Source organism: Oryx dammah, unplaced genomic scaffold (genome assembly GCF_014754425.2).
Source record: "Oryx dammah isolate SB20612 unplaced genomic scaffold, SCBI_Odam_1.1 HiC_scaffold_22, whole genome shotgun sequence".
NCBI classification, from domain to species: Eukaryota; Metazoa; Chordata; class Mammalia; order Artiodactyla; family Bovidae; genus Oryx; species Oryx dammah.
In genome coordinates, this window is record NW_024070206.1 from 52,430,323 (window position 1) to 52,444,008 (window position 13,686).

The window sequence follows — 13,686 nt, forward strand, 5'->3', positions numbered from 1 at the left end:
ACTAGTCAGGTATGGATGTGAGAGTTGGACTGTGAAGAAGGCTGAGCACCAAAGAATTGACATTTTTGAACTGTGGTGTTGGAGAAGACTCTTGAGAGTCCCTTGGACTGCAAGGAGATCCAACCAGTCCATTCTAAAGGAGATCAGTCCTGGGTGTTCTTTGGAAGGAATGATGCTAAAGCTGAAACTCCAGTACTTTGGCCACCTCATAAGAAGAGTTGACTCATTGGAAAAGACTCTGATGCTGGGAGGGATTGGGGGCAGGAGGAGAAGGGGACGACAGAGGATGAGATGGCTGAATGGCATCGCCAACTCGATGGATGTGAGTTTGAGTGAATTTCAAGAGTTGGTGATGGACAGGAAGGCCTGACGTGCTGCAATTCATGGGATCGCAAATAGTTGGACACGACTGAGCAACTGAACTGAACTGAACTGAACTGAAGGACTTCCTTAGTGGTGCAGTGGATAAGAATCTGCCTGCCAATGTAGGAACAGGGGTTGGACTCCTGGTCAGGATAGATTCCCCATACCGTGGAGTGACTAGTGAGCTCATGTACCACAACTACTGAGTCCAGGCTCACAACTACTCAGCCACATGCCCTAGAGCCTGTGCTCCCACGCAAGACAATGAGAAACCTGTGTGCGGTAAAGAAGAGTAGCCCCCTGCTCACTGCAACTAGAGAAAGCATGTCTACAGCAACAAAGACCCAGCACAGCCCAAAATAAATAAATATATACATAAAATTATTTATAAAACTATAGTCATTTTTTAAAGATTGTTAATTACTGTAAGCAATTGTCACTACATATTTGAAAATATACATTGATGTGTAGATTTGCAGCTCAGCACAGCTACAGTTGGAACTCCTGTTCATGCTTGCTTTCTACACAATTATTAGTATCACATAAAGAAATCACGTAAACATCCAGAGCAGCAGAGTTTGCTACCCTCAAGTAAGTCTATTAAACTTTCCTTCCAGGCAAGAATCGCTTTTCTTAGGATGCCAGACTGCTAAAGAGTTTGCATTTTGGAGTAAGACAGGTCTGGTTCCAAATTCTCTCCCTGGTATTTTATCTTACACTTGTTACTTAATCTACAAATACTGCCCATCCTGGGGCCTCCAAATAATAATGGTTAGACTTTTACTCCAAAATGTCCTTTCCATGGAGTAGTGATATAGATAGTGACATAGGCAAAGCATTTAGCAGAGTCATTGCCTCTTCCAGATCCTCACAAGTCATACCTTCGTGATCATTAGTATCAACGTCTTTGAATAAAGGGCTTCCCTGGTGCCTCAGACAGTAAAGAATCTGCCTACAATGCAGGAGACTGGGGTTTGATCCCTAGGTCAGGATGATCCCCTGAAGAAGAGATGGTAACCCACTCCAGTATTCTTGCCTGGAGAATCCCCATGGATAGAGGAGCCTGGCGGGTTACAGTCCATGGGGTCGCAAAGAGTAGGACACGACTGATTGACTCACACATACATACACATCGATCCAGTGAAAACACCCAAGTAATTCAAGAACTGGCATGTTAAAGTGCCCACGAGCACATGTTCTGTTGCAAAAGAGTTTTCTGAATTTATTTTGTAGACAGCTAGACTGGCTGTAGGTACATTCCAAGGAAGGAATATCCTAGAAAGTCTGATCCAGACACTAGGGGCTCATCATGGGCTTATACTTGTCCTGAGAAAGGGGGTCTGGAAGGCCCTGCCGGCTCAACCAAGTTCCACAACCTGCCGTGAGCAGCATGCATTGTGCTCAAGATATAATCACCCTTTATGAGACTGAAGCCAGTACAAACACGCATGTTGTTTTTTTAATTAAATTTTGCATTATGGATTAATAAAAACATCAAAAATAAAATCTCACTTTTACTCACAAAATACAAAAGACTGACAAAATAGTGTGAATATAGCAAAATACTAAAAATGATATTATCTTTGTTGTTTTTATACAAAGGGTGGATAATGCTCCAACTTCAAATTATTCCCTTTGTCAACCTCAGATTAAACACTAGCAAAATGAAAAAAAAAAAAAAAAACAAAGATAAATAGAAGATTGGGCTTTTCTAAAAACCAGTTGGAAAGTTGCTCTGTTTGCAGCTGGACCAAAGTGTCTAATTATACATTCATTAAGTATGTTTTTCTTAAGCTCTCAAGCTACATTGATTCTGTGGTTGTTTTGTTTGTTTGTTGTTTTTTTTTTTCAGATTCAAAGGGAATTTTTTTTTCATTTTTTGAAAAAGACTTCATTTCTCAGAGCAGTTTTAGATTGACAGAAAAATTAAATCCACAGTGCAAAGTTACTAACAACATCCCCTCTTCCTTCACAGTTATTATTTAGCAACTTGCAGTGGTGTGGGGCATGCATAACAGTCGATGAACAAACCCTCATACAATAATTTTAATTAAAGTCCATAGTTTACATTAGGATTCACTCTTCGTGTTGTATACTCTATCTATGGGTTTTGACAACTTTGTGTCTTTTAGTATCATACAGAATGTTTCACTGCCTTAAAATCTCCTGCACTTATCTCTGCCCTACCAGACACCTGACGATCACTGATCTTTGTACTGTTTTGATAATTCTGCCTTTTCCAAAATACCTTATAATTGGAATTACACAGTAATTTTTACACAGCCTTTTTACACTGGCTTCTTTCATAAGAATATACATTTAAGGTCCTCCTTGTCTTTCTGTGGTTTAATGTGTCATTTGCAAATACTGTAATTACCTATCCAATTGACAACTTTTTAGTAAGGCTAACACAAAAAAAGATGCAAATAACTAAAATCAGAAATAAAAGTGGGAACATTACTTCCAACTTTCAGAAATTAAAAAAAAAACAAGTATTATAAGAGGGTATTATGAACAACTGTACTCTAATAAATGAGACAGTAAATGACATGGACAAAGTCTTGAAAATAGCCTAATCTGACTCAAGAAGATAAGAAAAAAAAATCTAAATAGATTTGTACAAGGTAAAGACATTGACTCAATAATACAAAAACTTCCAAGGAAGAAAAGTCCCTAACCAAATGGCTTCAGTGGTGACTTCTATCAAATATTTAAAGAATTAACATCAATCCTTCTCAAACTCATCCAAAAATACTTCCTAACTCTTTCTGTGAGTTCAGCACTATCCTGAAACCAAAATCCGATAGAGTTATCACAAGGAAAGAGAATTAAAGGCCAATATCCTTTATGAACATTAATGTAAAAATCTTCAATAAAATACAGCAAAACTGAATCCAACAAAATTTTGGTAGAATTACAGACCATACTCGAAAGAGATTTATCTCAGGAATGCAAGAGTGATTAAATATAAAAAAAATCAATCAATGTAATATACCATACTAACAGAGCAAAGGGAAAAAAAAAATTATCTCAATTGACACAGAAAAAGCATTTGACAAAATCCAACACCATTTCATGATACCCCCCCAAATCAGAAAACTAGTAATAAAAGAATTTCTTCAACATGATAAGGCCATTGATGAAAAGTCTCAGCTAACATCACACTGGTTGGTGAAAGACTGAAGGCTTTCCCTCTAAGATCAGTAAAAACACAAGGGTGTTTGCTTTCATCTCTGCTATTCAGCATTGTACTGTAATTTCTAGTGAGCATTTAAATGAGAAAAAGAAACAAAGAAGCAAAGGACATTTAGGTTTGAAAGGAAGAAATGAAACTACTTATTAGTAAATAACATAATTCTACACTTTAGAATTCCACAAAATCCACAAGAAAGTCACTCCAAAGTTCCTCAGAAAGCTAAACAAAGAATTACCATATGGTCCAGAAATTCTATTCCTAGGTATATATATCCAAAAGAATCAGAAATAGAAACTCCAACAATATTTGTCATGATATTTTTCACAATAGCCAAAAAGTGGAAACATCCTAAGTGTCTATCAGATGAGTGGATAAAATAAAATGTGGTTGTTTTGGGGTTTAGTTTTTTTCCCCTCCATAGCTCCAGTGTGAATTGCTAACCCCCAGTATCACAAAATGTGTTCTTATTTAAAAACAGGATTGTTGCAGAAGTAATTAGTTAAGATGAGATCTTATTGGACTAAGTCAGGCCCTTAATTCAGTATAAATGGTGTCCTCATACAAGTGGGAAATTTGGAGATAGACATGCAGAGAGGAAATGACCCTGATGCTGGGAAAGGTTGAAGGCAAAAGGAGAAGAGGGCAGCAGAGGATGAGACCATTGGATGGCATCATTGACTCAATAGACATGAATTTGAGCAAACTCCGGGAGATGGTGAAGGACAGGGAAGCCTGGTGTGCTGCAGTCCATGTGGTCGCAAAGAGTCAGACACAACTTAGTGACTGAACAACAACAATGCAGAGGAGGAGGAACTATAAACAGGCGAAAGGAGACGATGATCATAGAGGGAAAAGAAGACGATGAACACAGAGGCAAAAGGAGACGATGAACACAGGCGAAAGGAGACGGTGAACACAGAGGCGAAAGGAGACGGTGAACACAGAGGCCAAAGGAGACGGTGAACACAGAGGCCAAAGAAGACGGTGAACACAGAGGCCAAAGGAGACGATGACCATCTGGGAGCCAAGGAGAGAAGGATCTTTCCTCATAGTCTTTAGAAGGAACCAACCTGCTGACTGTTTATTATGGTCTTTCAAACCCCAGAAATTTTATACAACAATTTCTGTTGTTTAAGCCACCTCGTTTGTTCCCTTTTGTTATAGCAGTCTGGAAAACTAACACAATGGTATATACATGCAATGAAATATTATCCAGCCATAAAAAAGTTATGAAGTTCTCATACAGGCTACAAAATGCATGGACCACAAAAGCATCATGCTAGGTGAAATAAGATAGACACAAAAGGACAAACATTGTATGATTCCACTTATGTTAAAATATTAATATTGAGAATGTGGAGACCCATACAGAGAGAACATAGAATAAATGTTACCAGGGGCTAGGGTAAGGGGAAATGAACAAAATGGCCTTAGAGTCTCTGTCTGGGGAGAAGAAACAGTTTGGAAATAATTATGGTGCTTGCAACCAATGTCACTGAATTATGTACTTAATAATGGCTCAAATTTAAGTTTTATATTATATGTATTTTACTGCAAATATTATTTGAATATATGAAAAAAGACGTATAATGGATTAGAAAGCTTCAGAGTCCATATTCCAAATGGGAGGGTTTAAGAAATTTTTGGAATACTTGAATTTATGTACAAAAGGAACCTTTCTTGTAGCATAGAAATGCAGCTTTGGATTGTTATGACTGAAGTGCTGGGCACAGACTGATGAAAGCAGAGGGTGGGGGTGATGAGTTAGTCAAGGGAACCAGGTCAGCAAAGACCAATATTCAATTGCATGTAGCCATAAAACTTTGCTAATCCTTAATGTAACAGTTTGTGTGAATGGAATAGTCACTCAATATCTATGTATAATCTCTTGAGTTTCCTTTTTCAGTTTCCTTCATTATCCCCATATCGTGTGTCCCTACATTAAAAAAATAAAAAGCTAAAATTTTAAAAATATGTAGTTGGGAAAGGTTGACATAATCATAATACATTATAACCAAATGATAGATGCCAAGCACTGTTCTTTTTTGATGCAATGTCAACTCATTTAAAGTTCATACTAGCAATTTAATTTTTCTGTCAATCTTGAGAAGAGACATTGTTCTGTTCACTATGAGAGGGAAATCTGAGGCTGTGAATAGGTAAAATATGCAGACCAAGAAGAGGTGGAAGTGGGATTAAGACCAAGTTGATCAGACTCTGACATTCATGGTTATTTCATGGTATTCTGCTGTGGCTTCCTATTCAAATAATGGGGGGAGGGATAGATTTGTGTTCAGAGTGTGTGATAGGATGGAAGAACAGGTATCCTTAATCTTTGGGGAATCACTCAACTACTAACATTTACTATTGCCACTTCAGGAAAAAAAAATCAATCACCTTATGTGTGCTAAGTCGCTTCTGCAGTGTCTGACTCTGATTCTATGGACAGTAGCCCACCAGGCTTCTCTGTCCATGGGATTCTCCAGGCAAGAATACTGGAGTGGGGTTCTATGCCCTCCTCCAGGGGATCTTCCCAATCCAAGGATCCAACCTGCATCGCTTATGTCTCCTGTACTGGTGGGTGGGTTCTTTATCACTGGCACCACCTAGGAAGCCCCAATCACCTTATAATGATTATCAAGAATATCCTAAGGCCCAAGGGGTGTAAACCATTTCCTTCTGAGTAAAGCAAAACAATATCAGTTTTTTTTTAAGACTTAAGCCAAGTTATTTAATTAATGCTCAATTTAAGTAAAATAAGGAAAGATAAACTTAAATCTAGCAACTTAACTTCAATCGATAATGTCATGGAAAGACCGGAAAATCAGAGAATTCCATCTTGAAAAGTCAGGTGGAGCCAAAAAAAGAGACAAGTTCAGGCAGTAAGAGGAAAGGTGAAATGAAGAGGCATGAATATCTGTGCTCATGTAACAGTTTTGAGGGGAAGAAGGTAAAAGTGTCTGATATATGATTGACTCTTGACATCTGAGTGACTTCCTACTCTTACCTCTTTCCTTCTTTTCCTCTCTAATGCCATGAACATACAAAACTAAGTCAATCTTTCATAAATCACAAAATAAAACAAGGAACATTCTGTAAGGAGCATGTGGTATTCTGGTGTAGAGCTGTCAAGTGCCTTTTGAATATTCACCCAGCAGCATATCTGCAATTTAAATACCTTGTTATAGTTAATAAGAGTTGTCAAAGAAGCACATTAACATGCCTCAGGGATTAATTTTGGGCTTTACAGACTTCATGTGTGTGAATAAGACAAACCTGTAACATGAGTCACACAATCTCAAAAGGCTATCCTTATCACTTTCTCGCAGTTAGAGACTGAACAATCAAATACTATGTCTCAGACTGTAGTTTAATAAAATTGTTTGTGTGCAATATTAATATACAACTTTTGGTCTAAAATTTTTTCTTAAAAAATCAGTGGCTTGCATTTTTAAAAAAGAAAAATCACCAGCATGAAACCGCCAAAAAAATTATTCAAATACACACTATTGAAGATGTTATGAAAACGTTAGTTCTATATTTGAATAGGAATGTGTTCATATGTCCATAATGGACTTTTCTCTTTATAGGGAAAAGCTAGTATATGGATAACAATGAGTTAGAATGTCACTGATAGGTTAATATAGAAAAAAAAAGTAAGAATTGCATGATTTAAGCAAGTTTTGCCTCCCATTTCTACTTTAGAGAAAATATTTAACTTTTACATCTTCTAAAATTCTACCCATACTAGTCCAAAAAAAAAAATGGTGATTTCTTAATATGAACATCTGAAATCCACCCCTGCACAAATCGAGAAGAGTAGGTGGAAGGGAGGTAACATACACAGAGAGTATGCGACTATATTTTTCCTCACCATTTTCAGTAAGCCTCAAAATAAGACTCAAACTGCCTTCTACATTACCACTTTTGATATTTCTGTTCCTACAGAACATAGGATTGTTTCTTTGACAGTTTGAATTTTGACTGCATGTATGCCTGTCCAAATTCTCTGCCTTGAGGACAAATTGACATGTCTTAAAAACAAAAAACTAATGATATTATTGTAAGTTTCTTTCAACTCTTACTTTATTGTCGCATTTTCTGTTTTGTATTCCATAGTTGCACTATTATTGAATATAAGATATGTTCCATGTGGGCAAATAATTTTGATAATTAAGCGTAATTTTCACAGAATACATCATTGTAATTGCTTGAAAGCTTATTAGCACTCCAATATGATTTTTTACACCTTTATATAGTTTGTCATTGATTTTATATTATCTAAATTTTGCAAATTTAAAAAATATTGTCTTGCTCTACATTTAATAATTTCTCCTGTGAATTCTTTATAATTGAGAAGGAATTAATATAAATGATTAGATGCTCTATTAGAGGTAGTTTTTAAACTGTTTGCTTAAAATAAATCTTAATTTAATTGAATTAATGTATCTCATCAAAATGCAAGTCTATGTTCTTTGAAAATGACAAAAGGATACACAGAATTATATGCAGCATTCTCAGCACACAATTTATCAATGTGTTAGTTTAGTGATCTGGTATTAAATCTCTAATATATTTTATCCAAGGGCATTCCTACTACAATATTTTTGAAAATGAGATAAGAAAGCATATCCATTTAACTTTGGGATTCACCTGTATCTGCCTATGATGGCTGAGGGCTGCTCACCGACACTCTAGCTTACGACCTTTGACTTAAAGGCAGTCATGCGTAGACTGTTGTTGACAGAGGTCAGGGGTCACTCTATGACCACTGGTCAGTTGTCTCACTGAGCACAGACAGCAGTTTCTGAGCACTGCAATTATAAAGCACAAAAGGGATACAATTTTTAAAATCACTACTGTAGTTCGTTGAGTATTGACAAAGAGTTGTTTAAACACATGCAACCATTTTATGGTGTTCTAATGGTTTTGAAGGTAAAATGTTCTCTTTTACCTAAAGGATAAAAGTGCTAAATACTATATACCTTTATGTCCTCTGCCTATGTGTAAATATGTGTGTATACATATAATTGTTTTTGAATGTCACTTTATGTAATAATTGAAGGATATATACATAAGACTGAAGTACATCTGTTGCTTTGCATTCTTGAACCTCTTTTTTCTGATAACAAAAGTACTTTTCTTCATTTGGTAATGAACCCTTCCCCCTTCTCAGTCTATATAATTTGATTTCCAATCCTATTAATTCATGTGTTTATGAATAATAATAATTGTGTATATATACATATTATATATATATATTATAATATATATACTAGACGGGCTTCCCAAGTGGCTCAATGGTAAAGAATCTGCCCGCCAATGGAGATAACACAGGAGATTTGGGTTCAATCCCTGGGTCTGAAGATCCTCTGGAGAAGGAAATGGCAACCCACTTCAGTGTTCTTGCCTGGAGAATCTCATGGACAGAGGAGCCTGGAGGGCTACAGTCCATGGGGTCAGAAAGAGTCAGACACTACTTAGCAACTAAACAACAGCAACACATACTATACACATATGTGTGTGTGTGTGTGTGTGTGTATTTAAATGTATGCATGTGAAAAGATTCCTCCACGTTGAATTAACACATTCATCCCCTCACTTTTTTTTTTTTTTTTTTTGGTGAGAACCTTTAAGTTCTGTTCTCTTCGAAAATTTCAAATGCAGTACCCAATACAGTGTTATCAGCTACAATCACTGTGTTGTACATTAGATTCACAGACCCTATTCACCTTACAGGGAAGTTCATACCCTTTAATCAACTATTTCTTATTTCCCAGTTCCCAGCCAGCCCTTGGCAACCACTTTGTGTTTGGTTTCTATGATTCCATGATGTTGATTTTTTTCTTTGCTTTTGTTTAGATTCCACGTATAAGTGACACCACGCAGTATTCGTCCTCTGTTGTATTCGTCTCACTTGGCATAGCACCCTCAGGTTCCATCCATGTTGTCACAAATGATAGGATTCTCTTCTTTCTCAGGGCTGAATATATGTACAGTTGACCCTTGAACAACATGGGTTTGAACAGCATAAGTCCACTTATTTACAGATTTTTCAATACATATTCAATTGGCTCCCCTTCCCTGCAAGTTGCATATCTGAATGTTGATATTCAGTTAGTTGGCGCCACAAACAAGGAACCTGTGGATCCAGAGGGCCAACAATAGGATTTGAGAATGTGTGGATTTTTGTATCGAAGATGGGGCCTGGACCAACCCTTCTTGGATTCTGAGGGATGACGGCATGGATATATATCACATCTTTTTTTACTAATATGTCACTTGATAGACACAAATTCATGTATTTTCTGACTGTAAAAAGTGCTTTAATGAACATGGGTAAGCACAAATTTCTTTGATAGCGTATCTCTTTCTTTGGCTGTATACTAAAGAGTTGGATCGCTGGGTCAAATGGTAGTTCTAGTTTTATTTTCTTTTTGAGGAAAATATTCTACTTTTACTATCATTTTGGCAGGAACCTCTATATGGTTGGGCTTCCCTGGTGGCTCAGCTGGTAAAGAATCTCCCTGGAATGTGGGAGACTTGGTTTTAATCCTTGCATTGGGAAGATCCCCTGGAGAAGGCAACAGCTACCACTCCAGTATTCTGGCCTGGAAAATTCCAGGGACTGCATAATCCATGAGGTTGCAAAGAGTCGGACATGATTGAATGACTTTCACTTTCACTTTCTATACTACTGCCCATAGCATTGCATCAACTTACCAACAATGTTTAAGACTAAAATGCCATGTGCTAGGCACATGCTAAGTCATTTATTCCATTCTGTTTCAATGGTCATATGATCTATGCCAGTCCATTTAGAATCAACTCCAGAAAGGTGTCTGGAATTATACAGAAAGAGGCTTGCTTTGTATTCCAGGATTCTTAACCATAAAATTATGTAAAACTGCAGTTGCTGGTAACAAATGTGAAGGGAGAATTGTCAAAGAGCAAAGCTGATACAGGAAAATCAGACACAAATAATGGAAGAGAATGTCTTCATGTTAAGCCTTAATTCTCTGACCTGATATCAACCAGTTACATGAACCAAAATTACATTTTTTTAAAATTAATTTGAATTAATTTGGTATCACTTAATACCTGAGAAGACTCTCGACTGAGTTTGTTTTGTATTTTTTCAATTAATCTGATTAAAAATTCAAAAGAAAGTTTTGCATAATAGCCAAATCATTCACAGATTGACTGATGTTTAGTTTATGCCAGTTGTCTTAGTTCTGTAAGAAAACTGTGGAGAAAGCACAATATGTATTTGGAATTAACTGCCATGAAAAAATAATAATTCAAATCTTCCTCTTCTTGCTTTTTTACTATTTTTTTCAGAATCAAATAGTCACTATTTATCTACATAGTCATTTTAGGTAGTCTATCTAGATAGGCATCAAGAAGCTGTTAAAGTAAAATTTTATCCTAAAATAGAAAAAGAAAGCATATTTTTAATAATTACTATAAATCAAATTGCAACTGTTAATCACTTGAAAACATCATGGAATTAGCACATCATGAAATTAGCAATGACTATTGAAATGCAAATATTTTGTTTTGTTAAAATTTTCCCAGAATCAGATTAAAAAAATAAATTAAACCAGAGAGTTTCATAAAATCAAACAATCTCCTTTGGAATAAAGATTTGAAATAATGGGGGAAAATGCCAACCAATATATCCTGGAATAATATGATATAGGATTCATGTAAAATAATCATTGGTTAAATAGCCCTTCATTTCTATGAGCAGGCAGCAGAGGAAAACCAAAAAGAAACTTGATAAATATAAAAAACTTAGGAAATGATGTGTTAGAATTTCTCATGTGAGGTCATAAACTGCAATGCAATTTTCACTGTTCAGATTAATGTATTTAATTTTCAGGAGAAATAGGAAGAACCCATTTTCTTTCAGTTGAAATAAGATTGTAGAACCACAGTGTCCTACAATCAGTGTTAGAATCAAACATTACGTATTTTAACTGTGCAATGTTACATACTTGTTCCTTACAGTGTTTGAGGGAACTTTACAAAAATAATCATATGCTTAAAATAGGAAATATCTGTCAGAGTGAGATTAAAACACCCTCTGCCTAAAAACCTTGGTTTCCAGCTCCACTTGACTACAACAGCACCCAGAGTGCACACGGCATCAGCCATTGAGCTGTATCTCTGAACTGTGGTTACTCGGCCATGTGTGTACATGTTTTTCTTTCTGATACAGTTAATTCATGTATATGGGGACCTATGAGATGAAAGCAACTACAATGGTCCAGTCCATGTCACAAATCTGTGCCTAAGTCATCCTCTCATCACAACTCAGCAGCCGTACTTAGTTCGCTCACTTTACCCTAGAAATAGGACCTGCTACCTTACCAGAGGGGCTTCCAGGTGGCTCAGTGGTAAAGAATTCTACCAAAACAGGAGTCACAGGTTCAGTTCCAGGGTGGGGAAGATCCTCTGGAGGAGGGCCTGGCAACCCACTCCAGTATTCTTGCCTGGAGAATCCCACGGACAGAGAAGCCTGGCAGGCTACGGTCCATGGGGTCTCAAACAGTTTGAAATGACTTAGGCACTGACCATGGGTGCAGCCTATGAAAAAATCCCAGACTATCTAGCCAATCATGCCCAGTTTCCCTTGAATCTTCTTGTTCTTTAGTCACCCAGTCATGTCCAACTCTTGCAACCCCAGGAACTGCAGCCCGCCAGGCTCCTCTGTCCATGGGATTTCCCAGACAAGAATACTGGAACAGATTGCCATTCTTCCCTTCTGAATTCACTTCAGAATTAATGCAGTTATAAATATTCTTAAGAAGTCTTCAGGTGAGTATCTCCTAAAGGAAATCAGTCCTGAATATTCACTGGAAGGACTGATGCTAAAGCTGAAACTCCAATACTTTGGCCACCTGATGCAAAGAACTGACTCATTGGAAAAGACCTTGATGCTGGGAAAGACTGAAAGTGGGAGAAGGGGATGACAGAGGGTGAGATGGTTGGATGGCATCACCGACTCAATGGACATGAGTTTGAGTAAACTCCGGGAGTAGGTGATGGACAGGGAGGCCTGGCGTGCTGCCGTCCATGGGGATGCAAAGAGTTGGACACCACCGAGTGACTGAACTGAACTGATTCATTCATTTATTTGGGGTATTTACAACAGTAGTGGAATTGCACAGTCATAGAGCTAAATTCCTTTTTGCTTTTTTTTTTTAAAAAACATTTTTACAAGCTTTTCTTGAGATTAGAGCACACTTTGTGCACAGCTAAGATCCTCCCCCATCTGTCTTGAGAATTTATGCAATTTTAGTATTTGTCATTGTTTAGTCACTAAGCTGTGTCTTACTCCTTTGCGACCCCATAGACTGTAATCTGCCAAGCTTCTCTGCCCCTGGGATTTCCCAAAGAAGAATACTGGAGTGGGTTGCCATTTCCTTCTCCAGGGGGTCTTCCTGACCCAGAGATCAAACCCAAGTCTCTTGTATGGCAGGCAGATTCTTTACCACTAAGCCACCAGAGAAGCCCAAATTTAACATTTACCTTAGTACTATATGACGCTCTGGCCAATGATGGGTTTGATGAATCCCATGGGATTTTTCAGGCAAGAATACTGGAGTGAGTTTCTACTTCCTCCTCCAGGGTTTGATGTGTGTTGAAATAGAGGTGCATCCTTGGAGTCAACTGTCTGGCATAGAGAGTTTCATCTGACACACCTTTTCATGCCAAGTAGAAGGTATTTCTTGATCATAAAATGGCAACAGCCCGGAAGAGAATAAAATCTAGATTTTATCTCTCTTGCCCCAACTAAAAATAAACCACAATCTCTCCATGCCTGCTACTTTAAAAAAATAAAATTTAAATTTACAACAGTTTTATAAAAGATACCACACATATTTCCCATATGTTTCACACTCATTTCTCTCTGTTATTCACATCTTTACATTATATGGTAATTTTTTACAATTAAAGAACTGACTTAGACACATTATCATCTGCGAAAATATAGTATTTAATTGAATTGTGTGTGTGTGTGTGTGATGTTATCTCCATATAGTTGTGGGCAATGTAGAAATGTAGACTGTCATGAATAAGGAATTAGAGGGTTTGAATCTAATTAGAAAAGAAAAACT